Source organism: Dendrobates tinctorius, unplaced genomic scaffold (genome assembly GCF_039654945.1).
Source record: "Dendrobates tinctorius isolate UK_male_01 unplaced genomic scaffold, ASM3965494v1 ptg000233l, whole genome shotgun sequence".
In the NCBI taxonomy this organism is placed as follows: Eukaryota; Metazoa; Chordata; class Amphibia; order Anura; family Dendrobatidae; genus Dendrobates; species Dendrobates tinctorius.
This window is the reverse complement of record NW_027361900.1, coordinates 2,791,770-2,804,790: the sequence shown is the minus strand read 5'-3', so window position 1 is coordinate 2,804,790 and position 13,021 is coordinate 2,791,770. Positions and strand designations below refer to the sequence as shown.

At 43.8% G+C, this 13,021-nt stretch overlaps 1 protein-coding gene across 1 annotated transcript in view; it reads left to right on the top strand.

The window, feature by feature from the left end:
- LOC141060203 (uncharacterized) overlaps window positions 1–11,849 on the top strand; it is a 148,615-nt gene extending 136,766 nt beyond the window's left edge. The window contains exons 7-10 of the mRNA XM_073556449.1: window positions 2,301–2,489; window positions 9,619–9,760; window positions 9,845–9,989; window positions 10,555–11,849. The gene's annotated coding sequence lies outside the window, so the exon portion shown is untranslated. The remainder of the gene's footprint in view (window positions 1–2,300; window positions 2,490–9,618; window positions 9,761–9,844; window positions 9,990–10,554) is intronic.
- Window positions 11,850–13,021: the final 1,172 nt, after the last annotated feature.

The window sequence follows — 13,021 nt, the reverse complement described above, 5'->3', positions numbered from 1 at the left end:
AGCCACAGTATTCTCCAAGAACAGGGATCACATTGAGCATAGAGGTAAAAATACTACACAAAGGAACAATATCCATTGTTATTTTTGTGGTATACCTGGACATTTGAAGTGGCAGTGCAGGAAATTTTTCAGAACAGAATCAGAGATAGGTACACAAGGAACAGGTAAGCTTGGAAAGGAAAACGGACTCATGCCAAAATCATACACCACACCTTCCGCACCTCCATTACAATCTTCTGCACCTGCTCATACTGCCAACAGACAAACACAGTCACCATATGCACCATTAATCAGACAGATCAGAGAGATGACAGTGAAGGAGACAGAGTCAAGGGATAGAATTCCAAGGTCTTTTAAGAGGGACACTGGTCTTCTCCCATCTCCTTCATCTTTCTGACAATCACAGACTATTCCTGTACCACATCCATTGGAATTTGTGACTCGAGTTACATTGGATGACTGTGGAAGACCATTTAACAAAGTAAGTTTAGCAGGACAGAATGCTGTATTTCTCATTGACACAGGAGCTCAGTTAAGTGTTACAAACCTTGATTTGAAGCTAAACCCAGATTCACCAGTTTGTACAATCGTCGGTTTTAGTGGAAAGGGTGGAACTAAAGCAACCTTAGTTCCCAATGTGATTTTGGAAATACCTAGTTCTTTCAAAACAGAAATTGACATTTGGTATTGTCGTGATTCTGAAAATATACTTGGCACAGATTTTATGCAGAAATTCAGATGGGTAGTTGATCTAGGAAATCAAGTGATCTGGAAAGATTCCAATGGTTGTAAACCGGTAGTCATTGACCCTAATGATTATAGCCATGGTGGAAGTATTTGCTTAAATGATGTGGTGTCATCAGACCATTTGTGGCCTGAAACTGATGGTGATGAGGTATTGATAGAAATTGTACAGCTTTTTCCTTCTCTTTGGGCTCAGTTCAGGAATGAGGTGGGTACAATGAAAATGTGGTGGTAAATGTGGAAGGATGAGATCCTCCACCACAGCGTCAGTATAAATTGCCTCCAGAATCAATTGATGCAGACTGAGGTCAGATTTTTAGGAGTGTTGTTGAGTCCAGGAAAAAGGCAGCCACTGCAGGAAAGAATTGAGGCAACTGCTTCCCTACCAATTCCGACATCACACAAGGCATTGAGACATTTCTTAGGTCTTATGAACTATTCATGGGATTTCATTGAGAATTTTGCAGACAAGGCCAGACCTTTATATGATCTTTTGAAAGGTGAAAACAGTGATTACTTTGGTCCTTGGGGTGATGAACAGCAAACCTCATTTGAACAATTAAAAATTAATTTACAAAATGCACCTGCTTTGTCCACAGTAGATCCTTCGGCTCCATTTGCTTTGCAAGTGCACACATCAGGGGCATCAGTGTCTGCTGTGCTGTTACAGTTGCAGGGAGAAGAGTGGAGAATTTTGGGCTATTTTTCTAAGCTTCTCTCACCTGTTGAAAGAAGTTTTGAGACCTGTGCAAGACACCTGGTAGGTGTGTACTTTACAGTCAATTTCTATTCAGATGGGCACTATTATTCAGGATATGCCATTTTTTATCCCAAAAGAGGACAGGTTGTGAAGCACAAATTACCGAGTCATTTTTCAGCTCAAAGAGCAGAGCTAGAAGCAGTAAAAATGGTACTACAGCTGAATGAAGCAGATGATCAGTGTCCCATTGCGATCTACAGTGATAGCTCTTATGTTGTTAGATCACTGACAGATTACTTGCCAGTTTGGGAAAAAAGAGGCTATGTAGATTCATCTAATAAGACTCTTGTTCACAGTGACACACTGAAGACAATTTTCAGGATAGCATCAAAAAACCCTAATGGTTTTGCTATTGTCAAGGTTCCGGCCCATAAAACATCTGATTATGAATTATCTGTTGGAAATGCAACCGCAGATATGCTAGCCAAAGAGGCAGCCCTGACAGGAGAAGAGGTGTTTGAACCTGAACCTCTCGAGGTTTCAGCAGTTCAAAGAACAGACACGCATATCCCTTCTTTTGCGGAAGAACAAGAAAAAGACTCATCTCTTGTTGCTTCCCGGGTTGATCCAAAACCTCCCTTTGTTTGTGAAAACGGGGTTTTGTGTCATGACTTAAACGGGGAGTTGCGTCCTGTTGTCCCAAGACATCTACTGGTTGAGTTCACAAAATATAATCATGAAAGTTTGGGTCATTTGGGCCAACAGAAATTGTTGTGTTTGAAACTGTTCAACTGTAAAGCGCTGCGGAATATGTTGGCGCTATATAAATAAAGATTATTATTATTATTATTATTAGGCATTCTCAGAGAGAAATTTTACTGGGAAAAGATGGAAGAGACAGTGCAAAGTATTGTTCAATCATGTCTCATTTGTGCCCAAATTAATCCAAGACCAAAAGGACAGAAACCACCACTACTCTGAATTGCACCTGCAGATGGTCCATGGTCTACGTTACAAATCGACTACATTGGACCGTTACCATCAGGTAAAAATGGTCTCAGGTATGCATTGGTTGTAGTAGATGTTTTTTCTAAGTGGGTTGAAATTTTACCTGTCAGGAAAGATGATGCTTTGTCTACAGCTAGAGCATTAGTGAATCATGTCTTTTGCACTTGGGGGATCCCAAGAATGATCACCTCCGATCGAGGAAGTCACTTTACAGGAAAAATCATGCAAGCCATTTGTGCTATTCTAGGGGTACGACAACAGTTTCATGTACCCTACCATCCACAGTCTGCTGGTATTGTGGAAAGGATGAATAGAACAATAAAATCCAGAATTGCCAAGATGTTATTGGACAAAGGAAATACTTGGGTTGATGCAGTACCTTTTGTACTGTTGAGTGTAAGGGTATGTTCACACGATCCGTTTTTTTTGCGTTTCCGCGGCGTTATTTCACGCGCGTTTCTGCCGCAAAATCACTAAAAATAAGCATCCCATGCAAGCCTTTGGGATTCCGCTCTGCTGTGCTAATGCTGCGTTTTTTTCCGCGGCGGAATCTTACCGCGGAAAAAACCACAGCATGCTCATTAATTTTGCGGATCAGCGGCAATTCCGGCTCCATAGGGTTGTATGGGATCGCATGTAAACCGCATTTTTTAATACATTCGGCATATTTCTCACGGTAAATACCGCATGCGGCCAGGAAATGACATGTAGCCCTTCCCATCATGCCCCATCATGCCATGCAAGGACCATCCCATACAGGAAGAAGGACATCCCAATCCTTTCCTTCTTCCTGTATCATGGCTGGTGCTACAGGCATGGAGTGGTAGACAGGATGGAGCTAGATGTCCCCTTCATGATAAGCGTGGTGAGTGTGTGTGCGTGGTGTCTGTGTGTGGTGTATATGGCGTGGATGTGGTGTATGGGGCGTCTGTGTCTACTGCTGCTATCTGGCATAGGCCGATAGGACTACTAGGCCCATCGGCCTATGTCTGTTCCCATACAGTAGTGCCAGCAGGCTCAGTGCGATGGGAGCAGTATTCCCATTGAGCTGTTCCTGCTGTGAATAAAAAAATTTTTTTTTTGCCCCATTCCCCCCGCCAATATGAGTTTTGGGCCCCCACTAAAATGTGCCTTTTTAATTCCCGCTTCCCCCCCTCTTCCACATATATCACTTTTTCCCCCAACAGCCTTTCCTTAAAATTTCCTTTTTTTTTTTTTTCTTTTAAGTGTCCAATAATTTTTTTTCATTGGTGGCCAGTGGTTACCTGTGGAAAAAAATAATAATTACTTGTCCCCGACGTCGCCACCTAAAAAAAATTAAAATAAAAAACCCGTACTCACCTATTCTGCTAATTCCCCGAAGACCATGCTCAACCTAAATAAAAATATAAAAAAACAAACCACAAAAAATACCTACCCTCCGCAGAATCCCATAAAAATGAGTGTCCCACGAAGATCTAAAGTTTAGAGCAGCCACATAACATGTGGCCGCTCTAAACTCCCGACGCCGCTACAATGAATGGGGCCGTAAAGCTCCCCAGTTCATTGTTTACCGACTTCACCCGAAGTCAGCTCGCGCTACGCGGGTGGTCCGGTCTGCGCATGCGCGGACTAACATGTTGTCCTGAGATGAACTCAGGAGCGTGGGAAAATTTCTCACACTCCTGTGCAGATCTCAGATCAGCAATGGAGGTGGATTTTTTTTTTTTTAAACCCTTCAAATCTTGGATTGGGCGTTCAATAAAACATGGTCAAAAACAAGTTGTATTTATTTAAATAAAAACATTTCAAAATAATGTCTGTTTATTTTTTTAACCCTTTCAAGATATATGGTTAACAATGGATCGGCGGCTGATTGACGCCTATCTGTTATTAACCCGGCTTAATGTCACATTCCAATTGCAATGTGACATTAACTCCTTATTACCCCATATGCCATTGCACGATGGCTGTGGGATGAGAGAGGGTTAAGTTCCATAAAAGGCGCATCTCACAGATGTGCCATTTATGGGGTGTCTGGGGGCAGATTTTTTTAGCTGGGGAGGGGCCAAAAAAAATGGTCCCTTATTAGGCTATATAAATCTGCTGTCACTCACCTGCTTTCCCTCTCTGGTGGAAAAAATTGCGCGGGAGCCCACGCCATTTTTTTTCCAGATTATTTACAGAAATTGACACCCAAACTTCTAAATAAAAAAAATAAAAACGAATAATATATAAAACTAGCTGAAGAGCCCGGCGCTGCCTGGGCATAGTAACTAACTGTGGTTAGTTATAGCAAATTATAATTATCCTCCATCCCATAGTCCCGTGCCCATATACCCATCATACATATCCACGATCCCATAGGCCCGTGCCCATATACCCATCATACATATCCTCCATCCCATAGTCCCATGCCCATATACCCATCATACATATCCACGATCCCATAGGCCCGTGCCCATATACCCATCATACATATCCTCCATCCCATAGTCGAGTGCCCATATACCCATCACACATCTTCCATCCCATAGTCCCATGCCCATATAACCATCATACATATTCTTCATCCCATAGTCCCATGCCCATATACCCATCATACATATTCGCCATCCCATAGTCGAGTGCCCATATACCCATCACACATCCTTCATCTCATAGTCCCATGCCCATATATCCATCATACATATCCTCCATCCCATAGTCCCGTGTCCATATACCCATAATACATATCCTCCATCCCATAGTCCCGTGCCCATATACATATCCACCATCCCATAGTCCCGTGCCCATATACCCATCATACACATCCTCCATCCCATAGTCCCGTGTCCATATACCCATCACACATCCTCCATCCCATAGTCCCATGCCCATATACCCATCATACATATCCGACATCCCATAGTCCCATGCCCATATACCCGTCATACATATCCTCCATCCCATAGTCCAGTGCCCATATACCCATCACACACCCTCCATCCCATAGTCCCGTGCCCATATACCCATCATACATATCCTCCATCCCATAGTCCAGTGCCCATATAACCATCATACATATCCGCCATCCCATAGTCCAGTGCCCATATACCCATCACACATCCTCCATCCCATAGTCCCGTGTCCATATAACCATCATACATATCCTCCATCCCATAGTCCCATGACCATATACCCATCACACATCCTCCATCCCATAGTCCCATGCCCATATACCCATCATACATATCCTCCATCCCATAGTCCAGTGCCCATATACCCATCATACATATCCTCCATCCCATAGTCCCGTGCCCATATACCCATCATACATATCCGCCATCCCATAGTCCCATGCCCATATACCCATCATACATATCCTCCATCCCATAGTCCAGTGCCCATATAACCATCATACATATCCTCCATCCCATAGTCCAGTGCCCATATACCCATCACACATCCTCCATCCCATAGTCCCGTGCCCATATAACCATCATACATATCCTCCATCCCATAGTCCCATGACCATATACCCATCACACATCCTCCATCCCATAGTCCCATGCCCATATACCCATCATACATATCCTCCATCCCATAGTCCAGTGCCCATATACCCATCATACATATCCTCCATCCCATAGTCCCGTGCCCATATACCCATCATACATATCCGCCATCCCATAGTCCCATGCCCATATATCCATCATACATATCCTCCATCCCATAGTCCTGTGCCCATGTAACCATCATACATATCCGCCATCCCATAGTCCCATGCCCATATACCCATCATACATATCCTCCATCCCATAGTCCAGTGCCCATATACCCATCATACATATTCTCCATCCCATAGTCCCATGCCCATATACCCATCATACATATCCTCCATCCCATAGTCCCATGCCCATATAACCATCATACATATCCGCCATCCCATAGTCCCATGCCCATATACCCATCATACATATCCGCCATCCCATAGTCCTGTGCCCATATAACCATCATACATATCCGCCATCCCATAGTCCCATGCCCATATACCCATCATACACATCCTCCATCCCATAGTACCATCCCCATATACCCATCATACATATCCACCATCCCATAGTCCCGTGCCCATATACCCATCATACATATCCACCATCCCACAGTCCCATGCCCATATACCCATTACACATCCTCCATCCCATAGTCCCGTGCCCATATACCCATTACACATCCTCCATCCCATAGTACCATCCCCATATACCCATCATACATATCCTCCATCCCATAGTACCATCCCCATATACCCATCATACATATCCACCATCCCATAGTCCCATGCCCATATACCCATCACACATCCTCCATCCCATAGTACCATCCCCATATACCCATCATACATATCCTCCATCCCATAGTACCATCCCCATATACCCATCATACATATCCACCATCCCATAGTCCCATGCCCATATACCCATCATACATATCCTCCATCCCACAGTCCCATGCCCATATACCCATCATACATATCCTCCATCCCATAGTCCAGTGCCCATATACCCATCATACATATCCTCCATCCCATAGTCCCGTGCCCATATACCCATCATACATATCCGCCATCCCATAGTCCCATGCCCATATACCCATCATACATATCCTCCATCCCATAGTCCAGTGCCCATATAACCATCATACATATCCTCCATCCCATAGTCCAGTGCCCATATACCCATCACACATCCTCCATCCCATAGTCCCGTGCCCATATAACCATCATACATATCCTCCATCCCATAGTCCCATGACCATATACCCATCACACATCCTCCATCCCATAGTCCCATGCCCATATACCCATCATACATATCCTCCATCCCATAGTCCAGTGCCCATATACCCATCATACATATCCTCCATCCCATAGTCCCGTGCCCATATACCCATCATACATATCCGCCATCCCATAGTCCCATGCCCATATACCCATCATACATATCCTCCATCCCATAGTCCAGTGCCCATATAACCATCATACATATCCTCCATCCCATAGTCCAGTGCCCATATACCCATCACACATCCTCCATCCCATAGTCCCGTGCCCATATAACCATCATACATATCCTCCATCCCATAGTCCCATGACCATATACCCATCACACATCCTCCATCCCATAGTCCCATGCCCATATACCCATCATACATATCCTCCATCCCATAGTCCAGTGCCCATATACCCATCATACATATCCTCCATCCCATAGTCCCGTGCCCATATACCCATCATACATATCCGCCATCCCATAGTCCCATGCCCATATATCCATCATACATATCCTCCATCCCATAGTCCTGTGCCCATGTAACCATCATACATATCCGCCATCCCATAGTCCCATGCCCATATACCCATCATACATATCCTCCATCCCATAGTCCAGTGCCCATATACCCATCATACATATTCTCCATCCCATAGTCCCATGCCCATATACCCATCATACATATCCTCCATCCCATAGTCCCATGCCCATATAACCATCATACATATCCGCCATCCCATAGTCCCATGCCCATATACCCATCATACATATCCGCCATCCCATAGTCCTGTGCCCATATAACCATCATACATATCCGCCATCCCATAGTCCCATGCCCATATACCCATCATACACATCCTCCATCCCATAGTACCATCCCCATATACCCATCATACATATCCACCATCCCATAGTCCCGTGCCCATATACCCATCATACATATCCACCATCCCACAGTCCCATGCCCATATACCCATTACACATCCTCCATCCCATAGTCCCGTGCCCATATACCCATTACACATCCTCCATCCCATAGTACCATCCCCATATACCCATCATACATATCCTCCATCCCATAGTACCATCCCCATATACCCATCATACATATCCACCATCCCATAGTCCCATGCCCATATACCCATCACACATCCTCCATCCCATAGTACCATCCCCATATACCCATCATACATATCCTCCATCCCATAGTACCATCCCCATATACCCATCATACATATCCACCATCCCATAGTCCCATGCCCATATACCCATCATACATATCCTCCATCCCACAGTCCCATGCCCATATACCCATCATACATATCCACCATCTCATAGTCCCATGCCCATATACCCATCATACATATTCTCCATCCCACAGTCCCATGCCCATATACCCATCATACATATCCTCCATCCCATAGTCCCATGCCCATATACCCATCACACATCCTCCATCCTATAGTCCCGTGCCCATATACCCATCATACATATCCGCCATCTCATAGTCCCGTGCCCATATACCCATCACACATCCTCCATCCCATAGTCCCGTGTCCATATACATATCCGCCATCCCATAGTCCTGTATTATTTTTCCTCCATGTGACCTGTGATAAACAAAACAAATGCGCCTTTATGCGCCAAATACACGCAGTAGCATGGATGGCCATGTGTACTTCTGCTTTTGAAATAGCATGCATGAACATGGCTATAGAATGGCATAAACTCATGCATCTAGAACCCAAAATGGAAAAGCGTATGCAGCATTATTATATATTCTATTGCGCATGAACCCCAGCGATACAAGGCGCTAGTGTGAAAATAGCCTTAGGCATGTGCATAGGGTTATGTATATTGTTAGGCCTATTATAATGTTGATGGTTATGTTTAGGACTAGGAATTGGGGTGGTGTTAGGGAAAGCGTAGGCCAAGGTTTACCCTTGGCGTATGCCTTGTTAGGCCAGGGGACATGAAGAGGGTGTGGGGTTTGGCATTGTGTTAGGCCTAGGGTCATGTCGAGGACGGTTGGTTATAATGTGAGGAAAAAGGGATAGCCCAAGGCTTCACGTATAGTGACATAAGATGAGAATTGAAACATGCTTCTTGCTCTGAATCCCAGCTCATTTGCGTTCAAATGGTTACACGTGGTTCGAGTGGTGACGGACATTATGTTGAAAGAGCCGTATAGGGTTGCTTTTGGTTTTTTGGGTGAAGGTCTAGCAGGATTCAAACATATCGACATTGGTTTGGTGTGTGAGTTTCAGTGTGGATATATCTCTACATGTGTTGACCAAATTATAGAGACAAAACAGACTTTTTGTTTTTAAATTCTTTTTAAATAACAGTTATTAACATGGATTATTCATTTTTTAGATAGAGAAACATCCTGAAGTGTGGGACCGTGCCAGTGCGGCATACAAGGGATCCTACAATAAAAGGGATGCTTGGCCAGCAATTGTCACCGAAATATATCCGCGGTGGCCGGACCTTCCAAGAGCGGGACAAAAACAGATTAGTAAGTTTGTGTTATGAGTTCTATTTAAAATTTGGCCTGTAATTTGTGAAAACACATTAATGTTTTTCTTTGATTTTATTGCAGTGGATGATGTGAAAAATCGATGGCGCTCAATAACGGACAGGCTGGTCAAGTCAATGAAGACACCAAGTGGAAGTTCACCTCCTAGAAAGAAGGTTCCATATGCTGATCAGCTGCAGTTCATTTTAACCAGCAGGAATGTGCAGAGGTAATTAGCGCTTTGATTACTGGGGTAGTGTCTGGCTAACGTCACGATAATTGGATGACGACTGGACATTGTTTGATATTCGGGATAGTATGCTGTTATGTTTGTGAGATGTGATGATGTTTAATAATTTTATTATTAAGCATATTGCATATCAATATTAATTCTGGATCCACATATAACGCAACATACACTTCAAGAGGTGAACATAACATGCTCCATACCAAAAATAGGCCATATATTTCAGCACAAAGTTTAAAAATGGCCCCATAAGATGGTAAAGATAATAATATGCCCCATGTAATGATCCTTGTTATGGCTCCATAACATGCTCCATAGATTATTCCCCAATATGCTAGGCCATAGACTATGTCCCCATATGCTGCAAACTATGTTAGATCACTTTTTTATAAGCCGAGAGGTGGACTTTAAGCTCAAAAAAATTTCCATAAAATCTCATGTCATACCCGAGTTCAGCTTTTTACATATTATATATATTTTATTTTTACCTAGTTATAAACTTTGACTTTTTAGTTTTGGTATAATTTTGTGTTTCTTCCTTCAACAGAATGGATGGAAATATAAGTTCCGGCCCGTCAACAGCCCCTGGACAGAAAAGCCCGGAAACTGGTCTGGCCGAGGAGGTCCAGGACTTTGACATGTCTTCCTCTCCAGCTCCTCAGGATGACAGGCCCTCTTCAGTGATATCCTCCATGGCAGCTGAAGCAGCTGGTTGTGATTCTTTATTGGACACCAGTGTGTCCTCTGACGGGACTTTGGCGTCTGCTGCTCCTGCACCTGTCACTACCAGTAGCTCAGCTGGTGGTGTGTCAAGGCGCACTTGGATGTGGGCAGGTTCTGGCCGTTCCGTGGCATCGACTAGGGCGGCAACAAAAAAAGGGACAACAACTGAGACTGAGTGCAATTGAACTCACTAGCCGAACCCTCAGTCTTATTGATAATGTAAGACATCAGGATGACATAGACACTTTTGGTTTAAACATAGCCAGCCGCCTGAGGTCCATGCCACGGGACTGACGGAATCTTATAATGTCTGCTGTAAATGTACTTATAATGTCTGTTGACACACCATCAAATCTACCACCGGCAAATGACATAATCAGTGGGATTATGAACCTTTTTAATCCCCGCTGTGTGCCTCCACCACCACCTGCATCAACTGCTTCGCAGCGGTTTGGTCAGGTGCCATCCTTACGTCCTGACCATCCTGATTCATTTGTTTTTGGCCACCAAAATTCATCACAAAGTAGTGGTCAACATGGAAACTCTCCAATGAGTCAGGTGTTGTCTCAAAACTTATATCCATCGTATAGCTATGATCCAGACTATCATCAATTTTGAGGTTTGGTTAATCACCGACCAAGTTGTCTGGTCAAAAAAACCCCGTTGCCACCAGACAACTTGCCTGTCCTGTTGACAGGATAAAATTTATTCCGACAATGTTTGTCGTTCATTTGAAGTATGTTTCATACAGTGTTTTTATATGTGCTTTCGACACTTTAGATACCAACCAAGTTGTCTGGTCAAAAAACCTCCGTAGCCACCAGACACCTTGCCTGTCCTGTTGACAGGGTAAAATTTATTCCGACAATGTTTGTCGTTCATTTGAAGTATGTTTCATACAGTGTTTTTATATGTGCTTTCGACACTTTAGATACCAGCCAAGTTGTCTGGTCAAAAAACCTCCGTAGCCACCAGACACCTTGCCTGTCCTGTTGACAGGGTAAAATTTATTCCGACAATGTTTGTCGTTCTGTTGAAGTATGTTTCATACAGTGTTTTTATATGTGTTTTTCACAATTTAGATACTGTTTATATAAAAAAAAACAGTTTCAAGACTCAGTGTGTGTGTGAATATTTTTTGGTGCCAAAGACTAAACACACTGTAATCAATGTACAAAACAGAAACAGATAAACACTGCTCACTACACGCTGCCTCTTCACCACTATTGGAGCTCCCAGCTCAACCAACCAATGTGCTGCTGTGACACCCCAAACAACTGCCTCCTTTGTGTACTGTAGTGATATTTGGTATGTTACCTTTTGGAAAGTACCGCACCATGGGCTATATGTTAAAAGTTTTAACAAATAATAGTAGATATGTTGTGAAAATTGAGTGTAGTGGGTAATGGTGGTGTGTAAAGAATAGATGTTCGCAGAGACCCGATTTATTGTTGACCAGCCAAAAAATTTATTAATTTTTAGCATTTTGTCCAAAAGTTTTTATCAGCACGCTACTTGCTTGCTTGGGATTACTTATCATTTCTTCTCAGCTGTTCAGGCTGCTCAACACTGACACTGGAGTATTGCCAGTGCACGGCACCTTCAGGACTCATGAAGTAGTCAGTGAATGTTTCTCGCACACGCACACCCGAGTTTGAAAGCCTTCCCTGACCCGAGGTTTCAACTGCAACTAATTCAGACAGCTGTGACTCCTCATCTACCTCTTTTCTGTATTCTCGAAAGTAGTTGTGGAGTACACAGCACGCATTAATTACAGTGTCAACAGTGTCAGTCTCTAACTGGATGGCAGTGTGAAAGATCCGCCACTGACTACACAGGATCCCAAAGGTGCATTCCACATATCTTCGTGCACGGCTCAGCCGATAATTAAAAATCCTCCGCCGGTCATCCAGTGTCCTTCGTGGGTATGGGCGCAGCAGGTTGATCTTTAAGGGAAACGCCTCATCCGATACCATCACAAAGGGCACTGGAAGTGTGGAACCCGGCAAAGGTCTTGGGGGTGGAAGCGTTCCGCCACCTTGAAGAATTTGCATTCCGATCTGAGATGATCGCAACACCCGAGAATCCCCAGTACTACCATAGGCACCAACGTCGATGACAACAAATTTGTAATGTGCATCAGCCACCGCCATCAGAACCACTGAGAAATACTTCTAATAATTAAAGAAGCGTGATCCTGATCGTGGTGGCTTCAGCACTCTCACATGTTTTCTGTCAACTGCACCTATGCAGTTTGGGAAATTGGCCACAGACTGAAAGCCAGCTGCGAC